The 12,323-nt window shown below is 36.3% G+C and overlaps 1 protein-coding gene across 4 annotated transcripts in view; it reads left to right on the forward strand.

The window, feature by feature from the left end:
- NDUFAF2 (NADH:ubiquinone oxidoreductase complex assembly factor 2) overlaps positions 1 to 12,323 on the forward strand; it is a 185,813-nt gene that overhangs the window by 129,557 nt on the left and 43,933 nt on the right. The window lies entirely within an intron of this gene.

Consider the following 12,323-nt stretch of genomic DNA (forward strand, 5'->3'; position numbering starts at 1 on the left):
ACTGGACAGCTACATGTAAAAAATGAAATTAGAGCACTCCCTAACACCATACACAAAAATAAACTCAAAATGGATTAAAGACCTAAATGTAAGACCGGACACTATCAAACTCTTAGAGGAAAACATAGGCAGAACACTCTATGACATAAATTACAGCAAGATCCTTTTTGACCCACCTCCTAGAGAAATGTAAATAAAAACAAAAATAAAGAAATGGGACTTAATGAAACTTAAAAGCTTTTGCACAGCAAAGGAAACCATAAAAAGACAAAAAGACAACCCTCAGAATGGGGGAAAATATTTGCAAACAATGCGATGGACAAGGGATTAATCTCCAAAATATACAAACAGCTCATGCAGCTCAATATCAAAAACACAAACAACCCAATCCAAACATGGGCAGAAGACCTAAATAGACATTTCTCCAAAGAAGATATACAGATTGCCAACAAACACATGAAAGGATGCTCAACATCACTAATCACTAGAGAAATGCAAATCAAAACTAAAATGAGGTATCACCTCACACTGGTCAGAATGGCCATCATCAAAAAATCTACAAACAATAAATGCTGGAGAAGGTGTGGAGAAAAGGGAACCCTCTTGTGCTGTTGGTGGGATCATAAATTGATACAGCCACTATGGAGAACAGTATGGAGGTTCCTTAAAAAACTAAAAATAGAACTGCCATATGACCCAGCAATCCCACTACTGGGCATATACCCTGAGAAAACCATAATTCCAAAAGAGACGTGTACCACAGTGTTCATTGCAGCACTATTTACAATAGCCAGGACATGGTAGCAACCTAAGTGTCCATCAATAGATGAATGGATAAAGAAGATGTGGCACATATATACAATGGAATATTACTCAGCCATAGAAAGAAACGAAATTGAGTTACTTGTAGTGAGGTGGATGGACCTTGAGTCTGTCATACAGAGTGGAGTAAGTCAGAAAGTGAAAAACAAATACCATATGCTAACACATATATATGGAATCTAAAAAAAAAAAAGGTTCTGATGAACCTAGGGGCAGGACGGGAATAAAGACACAGACGTAGAGAATGGACTTGACACGGGGAGGGGGAAGGGTAAGCTGGGATGAAGTGAGAGAGTAACATTGACATATATACACTACCAAATGTAAAATAGATAGCTAGTGGGAAGCAGCTGCATAGAACAGGGAGATCAGCTCAATACTTTGTGACCATCTAGAAGGGTGGGATAGGGAGGGTGGGAGGGAGGGGATATAGGTATACATATAGCTGATTCACCTTGTTATACCGCAGAAAGTAACACAACATTGTAAAGCAATTATACTCCAATAAAGATGTTAAAAAAAATAAAGGATACAGAAGGATATGCATAGATTATATGCAAATACTACTCCATTTCATATAAGGGAGTTGAACATTTGTGGATTTTGATATCTGTGGGAGTCCTGGAACCAACCCCCCATGGTTACTGAGGGATGACTGTACTTTAAATCATATCTGAATTACTTATAATACCTAATACAATGTAAATGCTGTATAAATAGTTGCTGATTAATGGCAAATTCAAGTTTTGCTTTTTGGAACTTGGCAGAATTTTTTTTTCCAAATATTTTTGATCCATGGTTTGTTGAATTTGTGGATGCAGAACCTGTGGATATTGAGGGCTGACTGTAACACATTTTGTTTATCATTCATCCATCAATGGGCATTTGTGTTTTTTCCACCTTTTGGCTATTGAATAATTCTGCTATGAACATAGGTATACAAATATCTGTAGATTTAAACCTAATTATCTAAATAGTTGCAGTAAATTTAGATGGTCCAAAACCTACATGTAAAAAGCAGTAATTGTTAGGATGATATAGAAGACAACTATATCAAACAACTTGACCTAATTGACATTATAGAACACTCCACTGAGCAATGGCAGAATAAACATTTTTTTTTCCTATGCATGTGCAGCACTCGCCAGGATGGGCCACAAATGCTTTCCAAAATGTGGAGGAATACTTATCTACTCATTTTATGAAACCAAGTTTACCTTGATACCAGCTCTTCACAGAGACAATAAAGAGAAGAATACTACAAACCAATATCTCACATAAACATCAGTTGCAGAAATCATTAACAAAATATTAGCAAACTGAATCCCAGAATATATAAAAGGGGTAATATACCATGACCATGTGGAGTTTATGTCAGTAATATAGATTGGTTTAACATTTGAAGATTAACATCTCCCCATTTCCCCCACCTCACCGTCCCTCCTAACCACCATTCTACTCTCTGCTTCCATGAATTTGACTTTTTTTTAATGTTCCACATAAAAGTGAAACCATGCAGTTTTTTTTCTTTGTGTCTGGCTTATTTCACTTAGCCTAATGTCCTCCAGGTACATCCAGTGTTGTCACAAATGTCAGGATTTTTTTCAAGGCCAAAGAATTTTCCATTTTGTGTGTGTGTGTATGTATGCCACAATTTCTTTACCCATTCATCTGTAAGTGGACACACGTTGTTTCTATATCTTGGCAGTTGTGCATAAGGCTGCGATGAACATGGAAACACAGATATTTCTTTGAAATAGTGATTTCATTTCCTTTGGTTATATACCCAGAAGAGGCATTGCCAGATCATATGGTAGTTCTAGTTTTACTTTTTTGAAGAACATCATACTGTTTTCCATAATGGCCATACCAATTTACATTTGCACCAGTAGGACATAAGGGTATCCTTTTCTCTAGATCCTCGCCAGTACATGTAATCTTTTACATTTTTGGTAGCCATCCTAAAAGGTTTGAGGTGATGTCTCATTGTGGATTTGATTTGCATTTATGTTCAACACATTAATAAAATAAAGGAGAAAAACCATAAGTTAATTTCAGTTGGTACAAAAAAATTGACAAAATTCAACACACATTCATGATTAAAAGTTCTCCACAAACTTTGGAATAAGAAGTTCCTCAACCTATTAAAGGACATTAAGAAGAAAAAAAAAAAAAACTTTTATGTAACCTCATAGTCAGTGGTGAAAGAACACCTGTCCCCTAAAATTGGAAATAAAACAAAGGTATCTTTTCTCACTTTTTGTTTCATATCATTCTGGAAAATCCAAGTTAGTGCAATAAAGCAAGAAAAAGAAATAAAATGAATACAGATTGGTAAGGACAAAGTAAAACTCTGTTCGCAGATGGCATGATTGTGCATGTAGACAATCTAAAAAAAACTACAAAAATTAATGAATGAATTTAGTAAGTTTTCAAGATATAAAGGCAATATGCTAAAATCAATTATGTATCTACACTCTAATACCAAACAATTGCTAAATAAATTTTTCAGTTATATCATCTTATATGCCATTAAAAACATGAACTCTTTAGGGATAAATTTACAGAAATATGTCTCTAAGACCTATACATTGAAAAATATAAAGTATTGCCAAGAGAAATTAAAGAAGATCTAAATAATTGGAGAGATTTATAACTTCCATGGATCAGAAATGTCAATATTTAAAAGATATTATTTCACCTCAAATTGATCTGTAGATTTAGTGCATTCCCAGTCAAAACTGATATACTGATTCTAAATTTTGTATTAAAATGCAAAGGACCTTAAATACCTACAACATTTTTGAAAAGACCAAGATTGGAAGATTTAACTTTAAAAAGCTGTATTTATCAAGACAGTTTAATGCTGTTATGAGGATAGATATAAAATTAATGAGAACCACACCAAGAGTCCAGAATTATTTCTACACTTATATGGTCAATTGATTTTTCTATGGCAAAAGGAAATTCTTTTCAACAGCTAGTGCAGGATATCCATATGAAAAAAAATAATCTTTGATCTTTACCTCACTTCATCTCTAAAAACTTCAGTTGAAAATGATCACAGACCTAAATGTAAAAGTTAAAACATTTAGAAGAAAACATTGGACAAAATCTTTCAATCATGGGATAGTCAAAGAATTAGATAGGATACACACATAACAAATATAAAAGAAAAAAAATGATGAATTGGACTTCACCAAAATCTTAAAAATTCTATTCTTTAACAAAAACCTTTGAACAAATGAAAAGACAAGACAGATAGGGAGAAAATTTGCAATACATATCGGTCATAGAACTTGTCAGAACGTGTGAAGAGCTGTCATGACTCAGTAATAAGACAAACATCAGAATTTTTAAAAGTGGGCAAAAGATTTGAAAAGACACTTCACCAAAGAAGATACATAATATCAGTAGTCATCAAGGAATGTGAATTAAAACCATCATGAAATAACACTACATACCACTAGACTGGTTAGAATTTAAAAGATTGACAATATGAAGTGTAATGAGGATATAAAGCATATGAAACTTTCGTAAATTTCTGGCTGGAGTGTAAAATGGTACAAGTACTTTGGAAAACAGTTTATCAGCTCTTTATAAATTTAACTGTCCACTTACTCTACAACCTGGAAATTCTGCTAGGTGTTTACCCAGAGACATAAATAAGTCTACCCAAATACTTGTACCCAGTTTTTTCATAGCATCTTTATTCATAACAGCCCAACACTGAAAACTGCCCAAGTAGTGAGTGGATAAACACATTGTCATTTTGCCATACAGTGGAATACTACACAGCAGTAAAAAGAATAAACTGCTGCTATGCTTGTTGTGTTTGTTTTTTTATTACTCCATATCAATATTACCACAAATTTAGCAGCTTAAAATGGCACACATTTATCATCTCCCAGTTCCTGTGGTCAGGAATCCAGGCATAGCCTATCTGGGTTCTCTTCTTAGGGTCTCACAAGTCTGCAATCAAGGCGTCAGCCAGGGCTGCATTTGTTACTGACCAGGGTTCTTGGACTCCTTAATCACTAGAAATTGGTAAGCGACCAGACAAGAAATTCAAGCAAGGTTTTACTGGGACTAGTGCTGTAGCACAAGGGAGCAAAAACAAGTAACAGGTTGCCTTGCTTCCTCCTCGAGTGGGGCAGGCAGCTGGTTCCTTATATGGGATGAGGGTAGTAGTGTGTCCAGGGCTCAGGCCATAGGGGTGACTAAGGTGGTCTGCCCACGCCCTTCGTGGTGTTGTGTGCAGGGTTCATGTGCAGTACTCTGCTTTTGCTCCAGGCTCTCCAGAAGTGGCAGTTGGGTTTATGGTCTTTTTGTATCTTATTGTTCATAATTTTCCCCAACTGTGCAAGCACGCAGTTATTTTTAGTCCCTTATAGTTTCTTTGTATTTTGTTGCTGGAGGAGACCTTTGCCCAGGTGCAAGCACTGCAACAAAGGGTCCCAGGTCCCAACCTGTCTCACATTCTCATCTGGAGGCTTGAGTGTGGAAGGATCCACTTTCCCACACATGTGGTTGTTGACAGCATTCAGTTCCTTGCAGTTGCAGGGCCGTGAGCTTCAGTTTTTTGCTTGATGTTGGCCAGAGACCACCATAACCTCCTTGAGGTCGCCAGCAATTTCTTGCCACATGAGATTCCCCAACATGACCTTCTTTTTCCTTACAGCCAGGGAGGGAAAGAGAGACTCCAAAAAGAAGGATGCTATAATCTTATGTAACATCATCATGTAATCACATACATTCCATGACCTTTGCCATATTTCCATAGTTAGAAGTAAGTCACAGGTCCTGTCCTCACTCAAGGGGAAGAGATCATACAGAGGCATGAACACCAAGTGGTGGGGGTTTTGGAGGTTACCTTCAGAGTCTGTTTTCTATACACATTAACAGGGATTAAGATTATTTTATATTGAGTAAAATAAGCTAATGCAAAATAGTACATACTATAAGATTCCATTTATGTGAAATTGTAGATAAGGCAAAACTAATCAACAGTGACAAAGAGTATTGATATAGCACTCACTGGGGGCTGTGGGTGAATTAAGGTGGGTGTTTGCATGTAGTCAGACACTAGGAAACTTTTGGAGATGATGGAAATGTTCTATACACTGATTGTGGTGCTGGTTACAAGGTTGTATACATTTGTCAGAACTCATGGAATTGCACACTTAAAATGGTTTCACTGTGTTGTATGTAAATTATACTTCAATAAAGTTGATTAAGAAAAAAGAACAGTAATAGCCAGCCATGAGCATCACAAAATTTGTAACTTAATTGTGCCAAGTAAATCTAATAATATCCTTAAGAAACTGTTTAGAGTCGGTAATCAGAAAATAACTTATTTCGTAATATATCATTTGAAGAATTTTCAACGTGAAAAAATGTGAATTTTTATTTTTATATTCTTTATGATGTGTCAACACTCAGAACTGGCAAAGATCGTTTTTTGAAAGATGAAGCTTTATTAAAATGTTGTATTTTCCTTTAGTAGTGTAAACACATATTTCTAATGTATCCTTTGGATGCAAACTGTTGATAACTGATCTATAATTTCATCTCTGAATGGTCACCTACTGAATCTGGTGATAAATTTCTCATTTACCTTAACCCCTGTTGGTACTACTTCTAAAAGTGTATTAGCCATTTTCAGTTCTTATAGAATTTTGAAGAATGTAGCTTCATGAAGTATTTAACTTGCATGTTCACTTTTACGCTCATTATACTGTGTTACATTCCAATAAGAGTATTAAAGTTCAGTGAAAATCTCATGCCCACTGATGAGAATGCAGATGAACATTGATGAAAGAATGCTAGGATCTTAAGGCATAAACTCTCCAGTTATCTTGCTAAATTCTATTCAAACAATGGTTACATTATAATCAAGACTGATACAGAACCCACCATACAAATATAATTAGCAATGGCAAAATCATTATATAATTCGTAATTGAATAGAGGTTCAGTTCCAGATTGTTCTGAGGTTAAAAAAATAATAAATGTAATGATTTGATATTAGCGCTTATTTCTGTTCCTTCCTCCTCCTAACCTTTGCCAACCATCAGCAGGACATTTCCTTTGTTGTATGTAGTGACTGGGAAACCAGGGATGATTATATAAATGAGTGATCACATTGAAAATTTCTAGCTGTAACCTTTATTGGATACATAACAGTGAACAGGCATCAACCATCATCTCAAGAAGACATTTCAAGTATCTGGTTATTGTAGAATTATAAATATTGTAAATTATATTGTAGAATTATTTATTTCAGAAATTGCATTTCTCTATCTAAACAAAAATCTTCTTCCTTGAGCCATTTAAAACAAAGCTAAAGGAAGCCCTTATATCTTTCCTTAGAGAATAGTGTCTCATGAGAGTGAATAGTCTAGGTAGTACTTATACATTATCTGAATTTTATTACTTTCTTATATCTATGAATGAATTTTAGAAACTTATACAAAACCAGTAGGGTTTAGAAAACACATATCAGAGTTTCTTCAACCTATTCATCCACCGTGGAATTTTAAAAAATTATTTGGATTCTACGGAAGTATTTTTATTTTCCCAATCTTAAAAAAAAACTGAAAATGCTGTTTTATAGACTCATCAGTAAGGCAAATTGTTGTTTTTCTCATGGTGATAGTAAGTGTGCATTGTGCCATTATATTTTTTAACATGGTCTGATGCCAGTGGTAATGTTCATAGAGTCTAGAATACATGGCAATCAGGTTAAAAAGTGTAATAGGTTTTTTTGGGTTTTTTTTTTTGGTTGCTTTTTAATTTTTATTGGAGTATAGTTGATTTATAATATTGTGTTAGTTTCAGGTGGACAGCAAAGTGAAAAAAGTGTAATAGTTAATAATGATTTTTATTTTAGATAATATGGAAGTGTTTTGCTTTTTAAAATTTATTTATTTATTTATTTATTTATTTATTTATTTATTTATTTATTTATGGCTGCCTTGGGTCTTTGTTGCTGCGTGCAAGCTTTCTCTAGTTGTGGCGGGTGGGGGCTACTCTTTTTTTTTTTAACATCTTTATTGGAGTATAATTGCTTTACAATGGTGTGTTAGTTTCTGCTTTATAACAAAGTGAATCAGTTATACATATACATATATCCCCATATCCCCTCCCTCTTGCGTCTCCCTCCCACCCTCCCTATCCCACCCCTCTAGGTGGTCACAAAGCACCGAGCTTATCTCCCTGTGCTATGCGGCTGCTTCCCACTAGCTATCTATTTTACATTTGGTAGTGTATATATGTCCATGCCACTCTCTCACTTTGTCCCAGCTTACCCTTCCCCCTCCCCATAGCCTCAAGTCTGTCCTCTAGTAGGTCTGTGTCTTTATTCCCGTCTTGCCCCTAGGTTCTTCATGACCATTTTTTTGTTTGTTTTTTAGATTCCATATATATGTGTTAGCATACGGTATTTGTTTTTCTCTTTCTGACTTACTTCACTCTGTATGACAGACTCTAGATCCATCCACCTCACTACAAATAACTCAATTTCATTTCTTTTTATGGCTGAGTAATATTCCATTGTATATATGTGCCACATCTTCTTTATCCATTCATCTGTCGATGGACACTTAGGTTGCTTCCATGTCCTGGCTATTGTGAATAGAGCTGCAATGAACATTGTGGTACATGACTCTTTTTGAATTATGGTTTTCTCAGGGTATATGCCCAGTAGTGGGATTGCTGGGTCATATGGTAGTTCTATTTTTAGTTTTTTAAGGAACTTCCATACTGTTCTCCATAGTGGCTGTATCCATTTACATTCCCACCAACAGTGCAAGAGGGTTCCCTTTTCTCCACACCCTCTCCAGCATTTATTGTTTGTAGATTTTTTGATGATGGCCATTCTGACCAGTGTGAGATGATATCTCATTGTAGTTTTGATTTGCATTTCTCTAATGATTAATGATGTTGAGCATTCTTTCATGTGTTTGTTGGCAATCTGTATATCTTCTTTGGAGAAATGTCTATTTAGGTCTTCTGCCCATTTTTGGATTGGGTTGTTTGTTTTTTTGATATTGAGCTGCATGAACTGCTTGTAAATTTTGGAGATTAATCGTTTGTCAGTTGCTTCATTTGCAAATATTTTCTCCCATTCTGAGGGTTGTCTTTTCGTCTTGTTTATGGTTTCCTTTGCTGTGCAAAAGCTTTTAAGTTTCATTAGGTCCCATTTGTTTATTTTTGTTTTTATTTACATTTCTCTAGGAGGTGGGTCAAAAAGGATCTTGCTGTGATTTATGTCATAGAGTGTTCTGCCTATGTTTTCCTCTAAGAGTTTTATAGTGTCTGGACTTACATTTAGGTCTTTAATCCATTTTAATTAATTAATTTATTTATTTATTTATTTTTGGCTGTGTTGGGTCTTCGTTTCTGTGCGAGGGCTTTCTCTAGTTGTGGCAAGCGGGGGCCACTCTTCATCGCAGCGCATGGACCTCTCACTATCGTGGCCTTTCTTGCTGCGGAGCACAGGCTCCAGACGCGCAGGCTCAGTAGTTGTGGCTCACGGGCCTAGTTGCTCCGTGGCATGTGGGATCTTCCTGGACCAGGGCTCGAACCCGTGTCTCCTGCATTGGCAGGCAGATTCTCAACCACTGCGCCACCAGGGAAGCCCTTTAATCCATTTTGAGTTTACTTTTGTGTATGGTGTTAGGGAGTGTTCTAATTTCATTCTTTTACATGTAGCTGTCCAGTTTTCCCAGCACCACTTATTGAAGAGGCTGGGGCTACTCTTTGTTGCAGCGCATGGGCTTCTCATTGCGGTGGCTTCTCTTGTTGTGGAGCACAGGCTCTTGGCGCACGGGCTTCAGTAGTTGTGGCACAGGGGCTCTGTAGTTGTGGCTCACGGGCTCTAGAGCGCAGGCTGAGGAGTTGTGGCACCCGGGTTTAGTTGCTCCACAGCATGTGGGATCTTCCCGGACCAGGGCTCAAACCCATGTCCCCTGCATTGGCAGGTGGATTCTTAACCACTGCGCCAGCAGGGAAGCTCATGAAAGTGTTTTTGAATCAAGATATATAGTTGTTGCTAAAGGGATTATACTTAATGGTAGCCCTAGCATGGGGGTTAGCAAACTTTTTCCTTAAAGGGCCAGATGGTAAATATTTTAGGCTTTGTGGGCCATATGGTCTTTGTTACAGCTGCTCAACTCTGCCATTGTAGCCCACATTGTAATAGATAATATGTAAATAAATGTGACTGTGTTCCAATAAAACATTATTTACAGAGGCTGAAATTTGAATTCTATTTAATTTTCATGTGTCATGAAATATTGTTCTTTGTTGGTTATTTTTTTCAGCCATTAAAACAAAAAACAAGCCATGGGCTGAATTTTGCTTGCAGGCTATAGTTTGACAACCCTGCCATAGCAGTTGATTTTTCTGAATTAACTTTCTAATCCAAATTAGAACTGAAGATTTATTGCTTAAAACCTTTTCGAGGTATATGGCTTATCGTGAAATATTTTAAAAGAAGTCTCTTTCCTGGGGAAAAAAAAATGCCCATAAACATAGACAAGTACCCCTTATTTTGACCATAAAGAGGCAGTTGAAAACTTCCATAAACCACTTATTTCCTTGATCGTACAGCGGAATCTTGCTGTTGCTAAGCTGGGTTTTCTAATACAGGTCAAAATCCCATTACAATGAATATTTTTATAGTGAAAGTATTTTATAGTGGAAGTATTCATTCAACAACTGTATTTAAGTACCTACTCTTTTGAGGCATTTAGGTGGTAGAAAAATAAATCTCCCGTGGATGCATCCTGCCTTTGACAACCTTCCAGCCTAACAAGAAATATAAAGTTTGTGCAAGTTGTGACTAGAAATGGACCAAATAGAGCTGGAAGCTAATAAGAAGAGGATGCAGAAAATAATAACAGAGATAGAAGTTCAGAAACAGAAATAGAGAAGGCAAAACACTGGGTCTGTATTGAAAATACACGTATGGGGTCAGTGCAAGAGAGAACAAAGTAGGGAGAAATAACTCATCACAGGCCCACAGTTGAATGTTGCTCTTTGTACCCCCACAATCATTCATTACTGGGCTTGTCACGAGGACAGGTCCCACTGCTATTACCTGGATGACAGAAGGCAGGCTAGCAGAGCTAGCCTGTCAGAAGAGAAGGTGGCTGCTGAATGGGCAGAGCTCAGATTTTAGAGCCGGTTCAACCAGCATTTGATTCTCAGACTGTTACTTGCTAAATATGTGAGTTTCGGCAAGTTGCTTAATCTTCAGTTTCCCAATATGTAAAATGGGGTGAATCTTATTTTTTGACATGTAGTCAGTGTTGTGACCTGTTCCTCTTCCTAGTTTAGTGTTCTTTGCTTGTTGCTTATAAACTTTGAGAAACTGCTTAGTACAGCATGGATGGTTTTTGGATCCAGAGACAGGGTCAGATCTGGATTCAAATTCCACCATTACTACTTAATGTATAAATTTGGGAATGTCATTGAATTTCTCTATAAAATAAGCATACTTCATGATTTTGTAATGAATATTGAATTAACTAAAGTGATAAAATAGTAGTTTCTACTTTTCAAAGACTATATTCCTTACAGTGTGTTTTCTCACAGTTTCCTATATATCCTCATAGGCCAAGCAGGTTTTGTTGATCTTTGCTTTTTTGAGTCTGTTATAAAAAATACAGGTTAATGAATAATAGTGATAGTGATAGCTTAGACTTGCATGTTTACTCTATGCCAGACTCTGAGCTAAGAATTTATATATACTATTTCATATAACTTTAACAATGTAGATACTAAAATGTAGATACTAGTATTATAATTTTACAGATGCTTAGAAAATTAAATAACTTGCCTCAGGTAACACAGCTAGTAAGTACTTAAGTTGGGATTTGAACCCCCAAAATCTGCCTCTGCTCTGCTAAGTACTATACCATGTCCTCATGTGATTCTGATACACTTCTCTAGAGGCAGTTGCCCCACTCCCTTCCTATTGCTAAAGCATCTAGCACAGTGCCCAGTGTCCAGTAGGCACTTCACAAATACGGGCTCTTTCTACTCTGCCTCTCATCTCCCAAATGTTGGAGCTAAGATACCAACCATATGAGATAGACTGCTTGCTAGAACAGATTAGAAGTCTCTGTAAATGAATTTTTCTACATCCATTCTTTTACATGTTGAGCAATAATTGGTTCACATTTCCAGGATAATATAACTTTAATATTGCCATGAAGTTTACTGTATTATGATTTGGCCTATATGCCATATATACCCTAAATTTAATTCAGATGATTATGGGGTATGATTTTAGTTATGAAACTATCCCCTCTACATCCTCCCCACACTTAAGTATTTTTTATGACACAAATCATTACCTATATGTTTCTTTTCTGTGCCCCCTTCACTAATATATATGCTACAGGAGAGGAGGGAACTCATGTGCCTAAAACAATATATAACAGGTGCTTAATACATATTTGTTTCATGCATGAATGAATAAAATATGCAAA

The sequence above is a fragment of the Balaenoptera acutorostrata genome, chromosome 2 (genome assembly GCF_949987535.1).
Source record: "Balaenoptera acutorostrata chromosome 2, mBalAcu1.1, whole genome shotgun sequence".
Lineage (NCBI taxonomy): Eukaryota > Metazoa > Chordata > Mammalia > Artiodactyla > Balaenopteridae > Balaenoptera > Balaenoptera acutorostrata.